Source organism: Cetorhinus maximus, chromosome 22 (genome assembly GCF_964194155.1).
Source record: "Cetorhinus maximus chromosome 22, sCetMax3.hap1.1, whole genome shotgun sequence".
Taxonomy (NCBI): domain Eukaryota; kingdom Metazoa; phylum Chordata; class Chondrichthyes; order Lamniformes; family Cetorhinidae; genus Cetorhinus; species Cetorhinus maximus.
In genome coordinates, this window is record NC_135900.1 from 76,939,574 (window position 1) to 76,956,037 (window position 16,464).

The 16,464-nt window shown below is 43.3% G+C and overlaps 1 protein-coding gene across 2 annotated transcripts in view; it reads left to right on the forward strand.

Moving 5' to 3' along the window:
* The window catches only part of LOC144696796 (differentially expressed in FDCP 6 homolog), an 88,434-nt gene that overhangs the window by 46,004 nt on the left and 25,966 nt on the right, over positions 1–16,464 (forward strand). The gene's annotated exons all lie outside the window — the stretch shown is intronic.

A 16,464-nucleotide genomic window follows, 5' to 3' on the forward strand; every position in this document is an offset into this window, starting at 1 on the left:
GTTTGCATGTTCCTGTGAGAGTGTGGACCTATTTGTGAGAGTCTGAGAGTGTATGAGTGTGTGTATTCCTGTTGGTATGTTCCTGTGAGAGTGTGTTCCTGTTTGTGAGTCTGAGAGTGTGTGAGTGTATGTATTCCTGTTTTTATGTTCCTGTGGGTGTGTGTTCCTGTTTGTGAGAGTCTGAGAGAGTTGAGTGTGTGTATTCCTGTTTGTATGGTCCTGTGAGAGTGTGTTCCTGTTTGTGAGTCTGAGAGTGTTGAGCGTGTGTATTCCCCTTTGTATGTTCTTGTGAGAGTGTGTTTCTGTTTGTGAGAGTCTGAGAGTGTATGAGTATGTGTATTCCTGTTTGTATGTTCCTGTGAGAGTGTGTTCCTGTTGGTGAGAGTCTGTGAACGTTGAATGTGTGTATTCCTGTTTCTATGTTCCTGTGAGAGTGTTTTCCTGTTTGTGAGTCTGAGAGTGTTGACCGTGTGTATTCCTGTTTGTATGTTCTTGTGAGAGTGTGTTTCTGAGTCTGAGTGTGTTGAGTGTGTGTACTCCTATTTGCATGTTCCTGTGAGAGTGAGGGCCTATTTGTGAGAGTCTGAGAGTGTATGAGTTTGTGTATTCCTGTTTGTATGTTCCTGTGAGAGTGTGTTCCTGTTTGTGAGTCTGAGTGTATGAGGGTGTGCATTCCTGTTTGTATGTTCCTGTGAGAGTTTGTTCCTGTTTGTGAGTCTGAGAGTGTATGAGGGTGTGTATTCCTGTTTGTATGTTCCTGTGAGGGTGTGTTCCTGTTTGTATGAGCCTGAGAGTGTATGAGTGTGTGTATTCCTGTTTGTATCTTCCTGTGAGAGTGTGTTCCTGTTTGTGAGAGTCTGAGAGTGTATGAGTTTGTGTATTCCTGTTTGTATGTTCCTGTGAGAGTGTGTTCCTGTTTGTGAGTCTGAGTGTATGAGGGTGTGCATTCCTGTTTGTATGTTCCTGTGAGAGTTTGTTCCTGTTTGTGAGTCTGAGAGTGTATGAGGGTGTGTATTCCTGTTTGCATGTTCCTGTGAGGGTGTGTTCCTGTTTGTATGAGCCTGAGAGTGTATGAGTGTGTGTATTCCTGTTTGTATCTTCCTGTGAGAGTGTGTTCCTGTTTGTGAGAGTCTGAGAGGGTATGAGTGCGTGTATTCCTGTTTGTATGTTCCTGTGAGAGTGTGTTCCTGTGTGTGAGAGTCTGAAAGTGTTGAGTGTGTGTATTCCTGTTTGTATGTTCCTTTGGGAGTGTGTTGCTGTGTGTGAGAGTCTGAAAGTGTTGAGTGTGTGTATTCCTGTTTGTATGTTCCTGTGAGAGTGTGTTCCTGTGTGTGAGAGTCTGAGAGGGTATGAGTGTGTGTATTCCTGTTTGTATGTTCCTTTGAGAGTGTGTTCCTGTGTGTGAGAGTCTGAGAGTGTATGAGTGTGTGTATTCCGGTTTGTATGTTCCTGTCAGTGTGAGTTCCTGTGTGTGAGAGTCTGAGAGTGTATGAGTGTGTGTATTCCTTTTTTTACGTTCCTGTGAGAGTTTGTTCCTGTTTGTGAGTGTCTGAGGGTGTATGAGTGTGTGTATACCTGTTTGTATGTTCCCGTGAGTGTATGTTCCCGTTTGTGAGAGTCTGCGAGTGTTGAGTGTGTGTATTCCTGTTTGTAAGTTCCTGTGGGTGTGTGTTCCTGTTTGTGAGAGTCTGAGAGAGTTGAGTGTGTTTATTCCTGTTTGTATGTTCCTTTGAGAGTGTGTTCCTGTGTGTGAGAGTCTGAGAGTGTGTGAGTGTGTGTATTCCTGTTTGTATGTTCCTGTGAGAGTGTGTTCCTGTTGGTGAGAGTATAAGAACGTTGAATGTGTGTATTCCTGTTTGTATGTTCCTGTGAGAGTGTGTTCCTGTTTGTGAGAGTCTGAGAGTGTATGAGTGTGTGTATTCCTGTTTGTATGGTCCTGTGACAGTGTGTTCCTGTGTGTGTGAGTCTGAGAGTGTATGTGTGTGTGTATTCCTGTTTGTATGTTCCCGTGAGAGTGTGTTCCAGTGTTTGAGAGTCTGAGGGGGTATGAGTGTGTGTATTCCTGTTTGTATGTTCCTGTGAGTGTGTGTTCCTGTTTGTGAGAGTCTGAGAGTGTTGAGTGTGTGTATTCCTGTTTCTATGTTCTTGTGAGAGTGTGTTCCTGTTTGTGAGTCTGAGAGTGTAAGAGGGTGTGTGTTCCTGTTTGTATGTTCCTGTGAGGGTGTGTTCCTGTTTGTGAGAGTCTGAGAGTGTTGAGTGTGTGTATGCCTGTTTGTATGTTCCTGTGAGAGTGTGTTCCTGTTTGTGAGATTCTGAGAGTGTATGAGTGTGTGTATTCCTGTTTGTATGTTCCTGTGAGAGTGTGTTCCTGTTTGTGAGATTCTGAGAGTGTATGAGTGTGTGTATTCCTGATTGTATGTTCCTGAGAGAGTGTGTTCCTGTTTGTGAGAGTCTGAGAGTGTATGAGTGTGTGTATTCCTGTTTGTATGTTCCTGTGAGAGTGTGTTCCTGTTTGTGAGAGTGTTGAGTGTGTGTATTCCTGATTGTATGTTCCTGAGAGAGTGTGTTCCTGTTTGTGTGTCTGAGAGTATTGAGTTTGTGTATTCCTGTTTTTATGTTCCTGTGAGAGTGTGTTCCTGTTTGTGAGCGTCTGAGAGTGTATGAGTGTGTGTATTCCTGTTTGTATGTTCCTATGAGAGTTTGTTCCTGTTTATGAGTTTGAGAGTGTTGAGTGCGTGTATTCCTGTTTGTATGTTCCTGTGAGAGTGTGTTCCTGTGTGTGAGAGTCTGAGAGTGTTGAGTGTCTGTATTCCTGTTTGTATGTTCCTGTGAGAGTGTGTTCCGGTTTGTAAGAGCCTTTGAGTGTATGAGTGTGTGTATTCGTGTTTGTATGTTCTTGTGAAAGTGTGTTCCTGTTTGTGAGAGTCTGAGAGGGTATGAATGTGTATATTTCTGTTTGTATGTTCCTGTGAGAGTGTGTTTCTGTTTGTGAGAGTGTTGAGTGTGTGTATTCCTGTTTTTATGTTCCGGTGAGAGAGTGTTCTTGCTTGTGAGATTGTGAGAGTGTTTAGTTTGTGTATTCCTGTTTGTATGTTCATGTGAGGGTGTGTTCCTGTTTGTGAGATTCTGAGAGTGTATGAGTGTGTGTATTCCTGTTTGTATGTTCCTGTGAGTGTGTTTTCCTGTTTGTGAGTCTGAGAGTGTTGAGTGTGTGTATTCGTGTTTGCATGTTCCTGTGAGAGTGTGGTCCTGTTTGTGAGAGTCTGAGAGTGTATGAGTATGTGTATTCCTGTTTGTATGTTCCTGTGACAGTGTGTTCCTGTGTGTGAGAGTCAGAGAGGGTATGAGTGTGTGTATTCCTGTTTGTATGTTCCTTTGAGAGTGTGTTCCTGTTTGTGAGAGTCTGAGAGTGTTGAGTGTGTGTGTTCCTGTTTTTATGGTCCTGTGAGACTGTCTTCCTGTTTGTGACAGCGTGACAGTGTTGAGTTTGTGTATTCCTGTTTGTATGTTCATGTGAGGGTGTGTTCCTGTTTGTGAGAGTCTGAGAGTGTATGAGTGTGTGTATTCCTGTTTGTATGTTCCTGTGAGAGTGTGTTCCGGTTTGTATGAGCCTGAGAGTGTATGAGTGTGTGTATTTCTGTTTGTATCTTCCTGTGAGAGTGTGTTCCTGTTTGTGAGAGTCTGAGAGGGTATGAGTGCGTGTATTCCTGTTTGTATGTTGCTTTGAGAGTGTGTTCCTGTGTGTGAGAGTCTGAGAGGGTATGAGTGTGTGTATTCCTGTTTGTATGTTGCTTTGAGAGTGTGTTCCTGTGTGTGAGAGTCTGAGAGTGTATGAGTGTGTGTATTCCGGTTTGTATGTTCCTGTCAGTGTGAGTTCCTGTTTGTGAGAGTCTGAGAGTGTATGAGTGTGTGTATCCCTGTTTGTATGGTCCTGTGAGAGTGTGTTCATGATTGTGAGAGTCTGAGAGTGTTGAGTGTGTGTATTCCTGTCTGTATGTTCCTGTGAGTGTGTGTTCCTGTTTGTGAGTCTGAGAGTGTTGAGTGTGTGTATTCCTATTTGTATGTTCCTGTGAGAGTGTCTTTCTGATTGTGAGAGTCTGAGAGGGTATGAGTGTGTGTATTCCTGTTTGTATGTTCCTGTGAGAGTGTGTTCCTGTTTGTGAGAGTCTGAGAGTGTATGTGTGTGTGTGTATTCCAATTGTATGTTCCTGTGAGAGTGTGTTCCTGTTTGTGAGAGCCTGAGAGTGTATGAGTGTGTGTATTCCTGTTTGTATGGTCCTGTGACAGTGTGTTCCTGTGTGTGTGAGTCTGAGAGTGTATGTGTGTGTGTATTCCTGTTTGTATGTTCCCGTGAGAGTGTGTTCCAGTGTTTGAGAGTCTGAGGGGGTATGAGTGTGTGTATTCCTGTTTGTATGTTCCTGAGAGAGTGTGTTCCTGTTTGTGAGAGTCTGAGAGTGCATGAGTGTTTGTATTCCTGTTTGTATATTCCTATGAGAGTGTGTTCCTGTTGGTGAGAGCCTGAGAATGTTTAGTGAGTGTATTCCTGTTTGTATGTTCCTGTGAGAGTGTGTTCCTGTTTGTGAGAGCCTGAGAGTGTATGAGTGTGTGTATTCCTGTTTGTATGTTCCTGTGAGAATGTGTTCCTGTTTGTGAGAGTCTGAGAGTGTATGAGTGTGTGTATTCCTGTTTGTATGTTCCTGTGAGAGTGTGTTTCTGATTGTGAGAGTCTGAGAGTGTATGAGTGTGTGTATTCCTGTTTCTAAAATCCTGTGAGAGTTTGTTCCTGTTTGTGAGTCTAAGAGTGTTTGCGTGTGTATTCAGGTTTGTATGTTCTTGTGAGATTGTGTTCCTGTTTGTGAGTTTGAGAGTGTTGAGTGTGTGTATTACTGTTTGTATGTTCCTGTGAGAGTGTGTTCCTGTTGGTGATAGTCTGAGAGTGTTGAGTGTCTGTATTCCTGTTTGTATGTTCCTGTGAGAGCGTGTTCCTGTTTGTGAGAGCCTGAGAGTGTTGAGTGTGTATATTCCTGTATGTATGTACCTGTGAGAGTGTGTTCCTGTTTGTGAGAGTCTGAGAGTGTTGAGTGTTTGTGTTCCTGTTTGTATGTTCCTGTGAGAGTTTGTTCCTGTTTGTGAGAGCCTGAGAGTGTATGAGTGTGTGTATTCCTGTTTGTATGGTCCTGTGGGAGTGTGTTCCTGTGTGTGAGAGTCTGAGAGTGTATGTGTGTGTGTATTCCTGTTTGTATGTTCCTGTGAGAGTGTGTTCCAGTGTGTGAGAGTCTGAGGGGGTATGAGTGTGTGTATTCCTGTTTGTATGTTCCTTTGAGAGTGTGTTCATGTGTGTGAGAGTCTGAGAGTATATGAGTGTGTGTATTCCTGTTTGTATGTTCCTGTGAGAGTGTGTTCCTGTTTGTGAGAGTCTGAGAGTGTATGAGTGTGTGTATTCCTGTTTGTATGTTCCTATGAGTGTGTGTCCCTGTTGGTGAGAGCCTGAGAATGTTTAGTGAGTGTATTCCAGTTTGTATGTTCTTGTGAGAGTGTCTTTCTGTTTGTGAGTCTGAGAGTGTTGAGTGTGTGTATTCCTGTTTGCATGTTCCTGTGAGACTGTGTTCCTGTTTGTGAGCGTCTGAGAGTGTTGAGTGTGTGTATTCAGGTTTGTATGTTCCCGTGAGAGTGTGTTCCTGTTTGTGAGAGCCTGAGAGTGTTGAGTGTGTGTATTCCTGTTTGTATGTTCCTGTGAGAGTGTGTTCCTGTTTGTGAGAGTCTGAGAGTGTTGAGTGTATGTATTCCTGTTTGTATGTTCCTGTGAGAGTGTGTTCCAGTGTGTGAGAGTCTGAGAGGATATGAGTGTGTGTATTCCTGTTTGTATGTTACTTTGATAGTGTGTTCATGTGTGTGAGAGTCTGAGAGTGTTGAGTGTGTGTATTCCTGTTTGTATGTCCCTGTGAGAGTGTGTTCCTGTTTACGAGAGTCTGAGTGTGTTGAGTGTGTGTATTCCTGTTTGTATGTCCCTGTGAGAGTGTGTTCCTGTTTACGAGAGTCTGAGAGTGTATGAGTTTGTGTATTCCTGTTTGTATGTTCCTGTGAGAGTGTGTTACTGTTGGTGATAGTCTGAGAGTGTTGAGTGTGTGTATTACTGTTTGTATGTTCCTGTGAGAGCGTGTTCCTGTTTGTGAGAGCCTGAGAGTGTTGAGTGTGTATATTCTTGTTTGTATGTACCTGTGAGAGTGTGTTCCTCTTTGTGAGAGTCTGCGAGTGTTGAGTGTCTCTATTCCTGTTTGTATGTTCCTGTGAGAGTATGTTCCTGTTTGTGAGAGCCTGAGAGGGTATGAGTGTGTGTATTCCTGTTTTTATGTTCCTGTGAGAGTGTGTTCCTGTTTGTGAGAGTCTGAGAGTGTTGAGTGTGTGTGTTCCTGTTTGTATGTTCCTGTGAGAGTTTGTTCCTGTTTGTGAGAGTGTGAGAATGTTGAGTTTGTGTCTTCCTGTTTGTATGTTCCTGTGAGAGTGTGTTCCGGTTTGTATGAGCCTGAGAGGGTATGAGTGCGTGTATTCCTGTTTGTATGTTCCTGTGAGAGTGTGTTCCTGTGTGTGAGAGTCTGAGAGGGTATGAGTGTGTGTATTCCTGTTTGTATGTTGCTTTGAGAGTGTGTTCCTGTATGTGAGAGTCTGAGAGTGTATGAGTGTGTGTATTCCGGTTTGTATGTTCCTGTCAGTGTGAGTTCCGGTGTGTGAGAGTCTGAGAGTGTATGAGTGTGTGTATTCCTTTTTTTACGTTCCTGTGAGAGTTTGGTCCTGTTTGTGAGTGTCTGAGGGTGTATGAGTGTGTCTATACCTGTTTGTATGTTCCTGTGAGTGTATGTTCCCGTTTGTGAGAGTCTGCGAGTGTTGAGTGTGTGTATTCCTGTTTGTATGGTCCTGTGAGAGTGTGTTCCTGTTTGTGAGAGTCTGAGAGTGTATGAGTGTGTGTATTCCTGTTTGTATGGTCCTGTGAGAGTGTGTTCATGATTGTGAGAGTCTGAGAGTGTTGAGTGTGTGTATTCCTGTCTGTATGTTCCTGTGAGAGTGTGTTCCTGTTTGTGAGAGTCTGAGAGTGTATGTGTGTGTGTATTCCAATTGTATGTTCCTGTGAGAGTGTGTTCCTGTTTGTGAGAGCCTGAGAGTGTATGAGTGTGTGTATTCCTGTTTGTATGGTCCTGTGACAGTGTGTTCCTGTGTGTGTGAGTCTGAGAGTGTATGTGTGTGTGTATTCCAATTGTATGTTCCCGTGAGAGTGTGTTCCAGTGTTTGAGAGTCTGAGGGGGTATGAGTGTGTGTATTCCTGTTTGCATGTTCCTGTGAGAGTGTGTTCCTGTTTGTGAGTATCTGAGAGTGTTGAGTGTGTGTATTCCTGTTTGTATGTTGCTGTGAGAGTGTGTTCCTGTTTGTGAGAGCCTGAGAGTGTTTGAGTGTGTGTATTCCTGTTTGTATGTTCCTGTGAGAATGTGTTCCTGTTTGTGAGAGTCTGAGAGTGTATGAGTGTGTGTATTCCTGTTTGTATGTTCCTGTGAGAATGTGTTCCTGTTTGTGAGAGTCTGAGAGTGTATGAGTGTGTGTATTCCTGTTTTTATGTTCCTGTGAGAATGTGTTCCTGTTGGTGAGAGTTTGAGCACGTTAAGTGTGTGTATTCCTGTTTCTATGTTCCTGTGAGAGTGTGTTCCTGTTTGTGAGTCTGAGAGTGTTGATCGTGTGTATTCCTGTTTGCATGTTCCTGTGAGAGTGTGTTCCTGTTTGTGAGAGTCTGAGAGTGTATGAGTGTGTGTATTCCTGTTTGTATGTTCCTGTGAGAGTGTGTTTCTGATTGTGAGAGTCTGAGAGTGTATGAGTGTGTGTATTCCTGTTTCTAAAATCCTGTGAGAGTTTGTTCCTGTTTGTGAGTCTAAGAGTGTTTGCGTGTGTATTCAGGTTTGTATGTTCTTGTGAGATTGTGTTCCTGTTTGTGAGTTTGAGAGTGTTGAGTGTGTGTATTACTGTTTGTATGTTCCTGTGAGAGTGTGTTCCTGTTGGTGATAGTCTGAGAGTGTTGAGTGTCTGTATTCCTGTTTGTATGTTCCTTTGAGAGCGTGTTCCTGTTTGTGAGAGCCTGAGAGTGTTGAGTGTGTATATTCCTGTATGTATGTACCTGTGAGAGTGTGTTCCTGTTTGTGAGAATCTGAGAGTGTTGAGTGTTTGTGTTCCTGTTTGCATGTTCCTGTGAGAGTTTGTTCCTGTTTGTGAGAGCCTGAGAGTGTATGAGTGTGTGTATTCCTGTTTGTATGGTCCTGTGAGAGTGTGTTCCAGTGTGTGAGAGTCTGAGGGGGTATGAGTGTGTGTATTCCTGTTTGTATGTTCCTGTGACAGTGTGTTCCTGTCTGTGAGATTCTGAGAGTGTATGAGTGTGTGTATTCCTGTTTGTATGTTCCTGAGAGTGTGTGTTCCTGTTTGTGAGAGTCTGAGAGTGTATGAGTGTGTGTATTCCTGTTTGTATGTTCCTATGAGTGTGTGTTCCTGTTGGTGAGAGCCTGAGAATGTTTAGTGAGTGTATTCCAGTTTGTATGTTCTTGTGAGAGTGTCTTTCTGTTTGTGAGTCTGAGAGTGTTGAGTGTGTGTATTCCTGTTTGCATGTTCCTGTGAGAGTGTGTTCCTGTTTGTGAGTCTGAGAGTGTTGAATGTGTTTTCCTGTTTGTATGTTCCTGTGAGACTGTGTTCCTGTTTGTGAGCGTCTGAGAGTGTTGAGTGTGTGTATTCAGGTTTGTATGTTCCCGTGAGAGTGTGTTCCTGTTTGTGAGAGCCTGAGAGTGTTGAGTGTATGTATTCCTGTTTGTATGTTCCTGTGAGAGTGTGTTCCTGTTTGTGAGAGCCTGAGAGTGTTGAGTGTATGTATTCCTGTTTGTATGTTCCTGTGAGAGTGTGTTCCAGTGTGTGAGAGTCTGAGAGGATATGAGTGTGTGTATTCCTGTTTGTATGTTACTTTGATAGTGTGTTCATGTGTGTGAGAGTCTGAGAGTGTGGAGTGTGTGTATTCCTGTTTGTATGTCCCTGTGAGAGTGTGTTCCTGTTTCCGAGAGTCTGAGAGTGTATGAGTGTGTGTATTCCTGTTTGTATGTTCCCTTGAGAGTGTGTTACTGTTCGTGAGTTTCTGAGAGTGTATGAGTGTGTGTATTCATTTTTGTATGTTCCTGTGAGAGTGTGTTACTGTTGGTGATAGTCTGAGAGTGTTGAGTGTGTGTATTACTGTTTGTATGTTCCTGTGAAGGCGTGTTCCTGTTTGTGAGAGCCTGAGAGTGTTGAGTGTGTATATTCCTGTTTGTATGTACCTGTGAGAGTGTGTTCCTCTTTGTGAGAGTCTGCGAGTGTTGAGTGTCTCTATTCCTGTTTGTATGTTCCTGTGAGAGTATGTTCCTGTTTGTGAGAGCCTGAGAGGGTATGTGTGTGTGTATTCCTGTTTTTATGTTCCTGTGAGAGTGTGTTCCTGTTTGTGAGAGTCTGAGAGTGTTGAGTGTGTGTGTTCCTGTTTGTATGTTCCTGTGAGAGTTTGTTCCTGTTTGTGAGAGTGTGAGAGTGTTGAGTTTGTGTCTTCCTGTTTGTATGTTCCTGTGAGAGTGTGTGCCTGTTTGTGAGAGTCTGAAAGTGTTGAGTGTGTGTATTCCTGTTTGTATGTTCCTGTGAGTGTGTTTTCCTGTTTGTGAGAACCTGAGTGTATGAGTGTGTGTATTCCTGTTTGTATGTTCCTGTGAGTGTGTGTTCCTGTGTGTGAGAGTCTGAAAGTGTTGAGTGTGTGTATTCCTGTTTGTATGTTCATGTGAGGGTGTGTTCCTGTTTGTGAGAGTGTATGAGTGTGTGTATTCCTGTTTGTATGTTGCTGTGAGAGTGTGTTCCGGTTTGTATGAGCCTGAGAGTGTATGAGTGTGTGTATTCCTGTTTGTATCTTCCTGTGAGAGTGTGTTCCTGTTTGTGAGAGTCTGAGAGGGTATGAGTGCGTGTATTCCTGTTTGTCTGTTCCTGTGAGTGTGTGTTGCTCTGTGTGAGAGTCTGAAAGTGTTGAGTGTGTGTATTCCTGTTTGTATGTTCCTGTGAGAGTGTGTTTCTGATTGTGAGAGTCTGAGAGAGTGGAGTGTGTGTATTCCTGTTTGTATGTTCCTGTGAGAGTGTGTTCCTGTGTGTGAGAGTCTGAGAGGGTATGAGTGTGTGTATTCCTGTTTGTATGTTGCTTTGAGAGTGTGTTCCTGTGTGTGAGAGTCTGAGAGTGTATGAGTGTGTGTATTCCGGTTTGTATGTTCCTGTCAGTGTGAGTTCCGGTGTGTGAGAGTCTGAGAGTGTATGAGTGTGTGTATTCCTTTTTTTACGTTCCTGTGAGAGTTTGGTCCTGTTTGTGAGTGTCTGAGGGTGTATGAGTGTGTCTATACCTGTTTGTATGTTCCTGTGAGTGTATGTTCCCGTTTGTGAGAGTCTGCGAGTGTTGAGTGTGTGTATTCCTGTTTGTATGGTCCTGTGAGAGTGTGCTCCTGTTTGTGATAGTCTGAGAGTGTATGAGTGTGTGTATTCCTGTTTGTATGGTCCTGTGAGAGTGTGTTCATGATTGTGAGAGTCTGAGAGTGTTGAGTGTCTGTATTCCTGTCTGTATGTTCCTGTGAGTGTGTGTTCCTGTTTGTGAGTCTGAGAGTGTTGAGTGTGTGTATTCCTGTTTGTATGTTCCTGTGAGAGTGTCTTTCTGATTGTGAGAGTCTGAGAGGGTATGAGTGTATGTATTCCTGTTTGTATGTTCCTGTGAGAGTGTGTTCCTGTTTGTGAGAGTCTGAGAGTGTATGTGTGTGTGTATTCCAATTGTATGTTCCTGTGAGAGTGTGTTCCTGTTTGTGAGAGCCTGAGAGTGTATGAGTGTGTGTATTCCTGTTTGTATGGTCCTGTGACAGTGTGTTCTTGTGTGTGTGAGTCTGAGAGTGTATGTGTGTGTGTATTCCTGTTTGTATGTTCCTGTGAGAGTGTGTTCCAGTGTTTGAGAGTCTGAGGGGGTATGAGTGTGTGTATTCCTGTTTGTATGTTCCTGTGAGAGTGTGTTCCTGTTTGTGAGAGTCTGAGAGTGTTGAGTGTGTGTATTCCTGTTTGTATGTTCCTGTGAGTGTGTTTTCCTGTTTGTGAGAACCTGAGTGTATGAGTGTGTGTATTCCTGTTTGTATGTTCCTGTGAGTGTGTGTTCCTGTGTGTGAGAGTCTGAAAGTGTTGAGTGTGTGTATTCCTGTTTGTATGTTCATGTGAGGGTGTGTTCCTGTTTGTGAGAGTGTATGAGTGTGTGTATTCCTGTTTGTATGTTGCTGTGAGAGTGTGTTCCGGTTTGTATGAGCCTGAGAGTGTATGAGTGTGTGTATTCCTGTTTGTATCTTCCTGTGAGAGTGTGTTCCTGTTTGTGAGAGTCTGAGAGGGTATGAGTGCGTGTATTCCTGTTTGTCTGTTCCTGTGAGTGTGTGTTGCTCTGTGTGAGAGTCTGAAAGTGTTGAGTGTGTGTATTCCTGTTTGTATGTTCCTGTGAGAGTGTGTTTCTGATTGTGAGAGTCTGAGAGAGTGGAGTGTGTGTATTCCTGTTTGTATGTTCCTGTGAGAGTGTGTTCCTGTGTGTGAGAGTCTGAGAGGGTATGAGTGTGTGTATTCCTGTTTGTATGTTGCTTTGAGAGTGTGTTCCTGTGTGTGAGAGTCTGAGAGTGTATGAGTGTGTGTATTCCGGTTTGTATGTTCCTGTCAGTGTGAGTTCCGGTGTGTGAGAGTCTGAGAGTGTATGAGTGTGTGTATTCCTTTTTTTACGTTCCTGTGAGAGTTTGGTCCTGTTTGTGAGTGTCTGAGGGTGTATGAGTGTGTCTATACCTGTTTGTATGTTCCTGTGAGTGTATGTTCCCGTTTGTGAGAGTCTGCGAGTGTTGAGTGTGTGTATTCCTGTTTGTATGGTCCTGTGAGAGTGTGCTCCTGTTTGTGATAGTCTGAGAGTGTATGAGTGTGTGTATTCCTGTTTGTATGGTCCTGTGAGAGTGTGTTCATGATTGTGAGAGTCTGAGAGTGTTGAGTGTCTGTATTCCTGTCTGTATGTTCCTGTGAGTGTGTGTTCCTGTTTGTGAGTCTGAGAGTGTTGAGTGTGTGTATTCCTGTTTGTATGTTCCTGTGAGAGTGTCTTTCTGATTGTGAGAGTCTGAGAGGGTATGAGTGTATGTATTCCTGTTTGTATGTTCCTGTGAGAGTGTGTTCCTGTTTGTGAGAGTCTGAGAGTGTATGTGTGTGTGTATTCCAATTGTATGTTCCTGTGAGAGTGTGTTCCTGTTTGTGAGAGCCTGAGAGTGTATGAGTGTGTGTATTCCTGTTTGTATGGTCCTGTGACAGTGTGTTCTTGTGTGTGTGAGTCTGAGAGTGTATGTGTGTGTGTATTCCTGTTTGTATGTTCCTGTGAGAGTGTGTTCCAGTGTTTGAGAGTCTGAGGGGGTATGAGTGTGTGTATTCCTGTTTGTATGTTCCTGTGAGAGTGTGTTCCTGTTTGTGAGAGTCTGAGAGTGTTGAGTGTGTATATTCCTGATTGTATGTTCCTGAGAGAGTGTGTTCCTGTTTGTGAGAGTCTGAGAGTGTTGAGTGTGTGTATTCCTGATTGTATGTTCCTGTGAGAGTGTGTTCCTGTTTGTGAGAGTCTGAGAGTGTATGAGTGTGTGTATTCCTGATTGTATGTTCCTGTGAGAATGTGTTCCTGTTGGTGAGAGCCTGAGAATGTTTAGTGAGTGTATTCCTGTTTGTATGTTACTGTGAGAGTGTGTTCCTGTTTGTGAGAGCCTGAGAGTGTATGAGTGTGTGTATTCCTGTTTGTATGTTCCTGTGAGAATGTGTTCCTGTTTGTGAGAGTCTGAGAGTGTATGAGTGTGCGTATTCCTGTTTCTATGTTCCTGTGAGAGTGTGTTCCTGTTTGTGAGTCTGAGAGTGTTGAGCGTGTGTATTCCAGTTTGTATGTTCTTGTGAGAGTGTGTTCCTGTTTGTGTGTCTGAGAGTGTTGAGTGTGTGTATTCCTGTTTGTATGTTCCTATGAGAATGTGTTCCTGTTTGTGAGAGTCTGAGAGGATATGAGTGTGTGTATTCCTGTTTGTATGTACCTGTGAGAGTGTGTTCCTGTTTGTGAGAGTCTGAGAGTGTATGAGTGTGTGTATTCCTGTTTGTATGTTCCTGTTAGAGTGTGTTTCTGATTGTGAGAGTCTGAGAGTGTATGAGTGTGTGTATTCCTGTTTCTAAAATCCTGTGAGAGTTTGTTCCTGTTTGTGAGTCTAAGAGTGTTTGCGTGTGTATTCAGGTTTGTATGTTCTTGTGAGATTGTGTTCCTGTTTGTGAGTTTGAGAGTGTTGAGTGTGTGTATTACTGTTTGTATGTTCCTGTGAGAGTGTGTTCCTGTTGGTGATAGTCTGAGAGTGTTGAGTGTCTGTATTCCTGTTTGTATGTTCCTGTGAGAGCGTGTTCCTGTTTGTGAGAGCCTGAGAGTGTTGAGTGTGTATATTCCTGTATGTATGTACCTGTGAGAGTGTGTTCCTGTTTGTGAGAGCCTGAGAGTGTATGAGTTTGTGTATTCCTGTTTGTATGGTCCTGTGGGAGTGTGTTCCTGTGTGTGAGAGTCTGAGGGGGTATGAGTGTGTGTATTCCTGTTTGTATGTTCCTTTGAGAGTGTGTTCATGTGTGTGAGAGTCTGAGAGTGTATGAGTGTGTATATTCCTGTTTGTATGTTCCTGTGAGAGTGTGTTCCTGTTTCTGAGATTCTGAGAGTGTATGAGTGTGTGTATTCCTGTTTGTATGTTCCTGTGAGAGTGTGTTCCTGTTTGTGAGCGTCTGAGAGTGTTCAGTGTGTGTATTCCTGTTTGTATGTTCCTGTGAGAGTGTGTTCCTGTCTGTGAGATTCTGAGAGTGTATGAGTGTGTGTATTCCTGTTTCTAAAATCCTGTGAGAGTGTGTTCCTGTTTGTGAGCGTCTGAGAGTGTTGAGTGTGTGTATTTCTGTTTGTATGTTCCTGTGAGAGTGTGTTCCTGTTTGTGAGAGTCTGAGAGTGTATGAGTGTGTGTATTCCTGTTTCTAAAATCCTGTGAGAGTGTGTTCCTGTTTGTGAGTCTAAGAGTGTTGAGTGTGTGTATTCAGGTTTGTATGTTCCCGTGAGAGTGTGTTCCTGTTTGTGAGTCTGAGAGTGTTGAGTGTGTGTATTCCTGTTTGTATGTTCCTGTGAGAGTATGTTCCTGTTTGTGAGTCTGAGAGTGTTGAGTGTGCGTATTCCTGTTTGTATGTCCCTGTGAGAGTGTGTTCCTGTTTCCGAGAGTCTGAGAGTGTATGAGTGTGTGTATTCCTGTTTGTATGTTCCCTTGAGAGTGTGTTACTGTTCGTGAGTTTCTGAGAGTGTATGAGTGTGTGTATTCATTTTTGTATGTTCCTGTGAGAGTGTGTTACTGTTGGTGATAGTCTGAGAGTGTTGAGTGTGTGTATTACTGTTTGTATGTTCCTGTGAAGGCGTGTTCCTGTTTGTGAGAGCCTGAGAGTGTTGAGTGTGTATATTCCTGTTTGTATGTACCTGTGAGAGTGTGTTCCTCTTTGTGAGAGTCTGCGAGTGTTGAGTGTCTCTATTCCTGTTTGTATGTTCCTGTGAGAGTATGTTCCTGTTTGTGAGAGCCTGAGAGGGTATGAGTGTGTGTATTCCTGTTTTTATGTTCCTGTGAGAGTGTGTTCCTGTTTGTGAGAGTCTGAGAGTGTTGAGTGTGTGTGTTCCTGTTTGTATGTTCCTGTGAGAGTTTGTTCCTGTTTGTGAGAGTGTGAGAGTGTTGAGTTTGTGTCTTCCTGTTTGTATGTTCCTGTGAGAGTGTGTGCCTGTTTGTGAGAGTCTGAAAGTGTTGAGTGTGTGTATTCCTGTTTGTATGTTCCTGTGAGTGTGTTTTCCTGTTTGTGAGAACCTGAGTGTATGAGTGTGTGTATTCCTGTTTGTATGTTCCTGTGAGTGTGTGTTCCTGTGTGTGAGAGTCTGAAAGTGTTGAGTGTGTGTATTCCTGTTTGTATGTTCATGTGAGGGTGTGTTCCTGTTTGTGAGAGTCTGAGAGTGTATGAGTGTGTGTATTCCTGTTTGTATGTTGCTGTGAGAGTGTGTTCCGGTTTGTATGAGCCTGAGAGTGTATGAGTGTGTGTATTCCTGTTTGTATCTTACTGTGAGAGTGTGTTCCTGTTTGTGAGAGTCTGAGAGGGTATGAGTGTGTGTATTCCTGTTTGTATGTTCCTGTGAGAGTGTGTTTCTGATTGTGAGAGTCTGAGAGAGTGGAGTCTGTGTATTCCTGTTTGTATGTTCCTGTGAGAGTGTGTTCCTGTGTGTGAGTGTCTGAGAGGGTATGAGTGTGTGTATTCCTGTTTGTATGTTGCTTTGAGAGTGTGTTCCTGTGTGTGAGAGTCTGAGAGTGTATGAGTGTGTGTATTCCGGTTTGTATGTTCCTGTCAGTGTGAGTTCCGGTGTGTGAGAGTCTGAGAGTGTATGAGTGTGTGTATTCCTTTTTTTACGTTCCTGTGAGAGTTTGGTCCTGTTTGTGAGTGTCTGAGGGTGTATGAGTGTGTCTATACCTGTTTGTATGTTCCTGTGAGTGTATGTTCCCGTTTGTGAGAGTCTGCGAGTGTTGAGTGTGTGTATTCCTGTTTGTATGGTCCTGTGAGAGTGTGCTCCTGTTTGTGATAGTCTGAGAGTGTTGAGTGTCTGTATTCCTGTTTGTATGTTCCTGTGAGAGCGTGTTCCTGTTTGTGAGAGCCTGAGAGTGTTGAGTGTGTATATTCCTGTTTGTATGTTCCTTTGAGAGTGTGTTCATGTGTGTGAGAGTCTGAGAGTGTATGAGTGTGTATATTCCTGTTTGTATGTTCCTGTGAGAGTGTGTTCCTGTTTCTGAGAGTCTGAGAGTGTATGAGTGTGTGTATTCCTGTTTGTATGTTCCTGTGAGAGTGTGTTCCTGTTTGTGAGCGTCTGAGAGTGTTCAGTGTGTGTATTCCTGTTTGTATGTTCCTGTGAGAGTGTGTTCCTGTCTGTGAGATTCTGAGAGTGTATGAGTGTGTGTATTCCTGTTTCTAAAATCCTGTGAGAGTGTGTTCCTGTTTGTGAGCGTCTGAGAGTGTTGAGTGTGTGTATTTCTGTTTGTATGTTCCTGTGAGAGTGTGTTCCTGTTTGTGAGAGTCTGAGAGTGTATGAGTGTGTGTATTCCTGTTTCTAAAATCCTGTGAGAGTGTGTTCCTGTTTGTGAGTCTAAGAGTGTTGAGTGTGTGTATTCAGGTTTGTATGTTCCTGTGAGAGTGTGTTCCTGTTTGTGAGTCTGAGAGTGTTGAGTGTGTGTATTCCTGTTTGTATGTTCCTGTGAGAGTATGTTCCTGTTTGTGAGTCTGAGAGTGTTGAGTGTGTGTATTCCTGTTTGTATGTTCCTGTGAGAGTGTGTTCCTGTT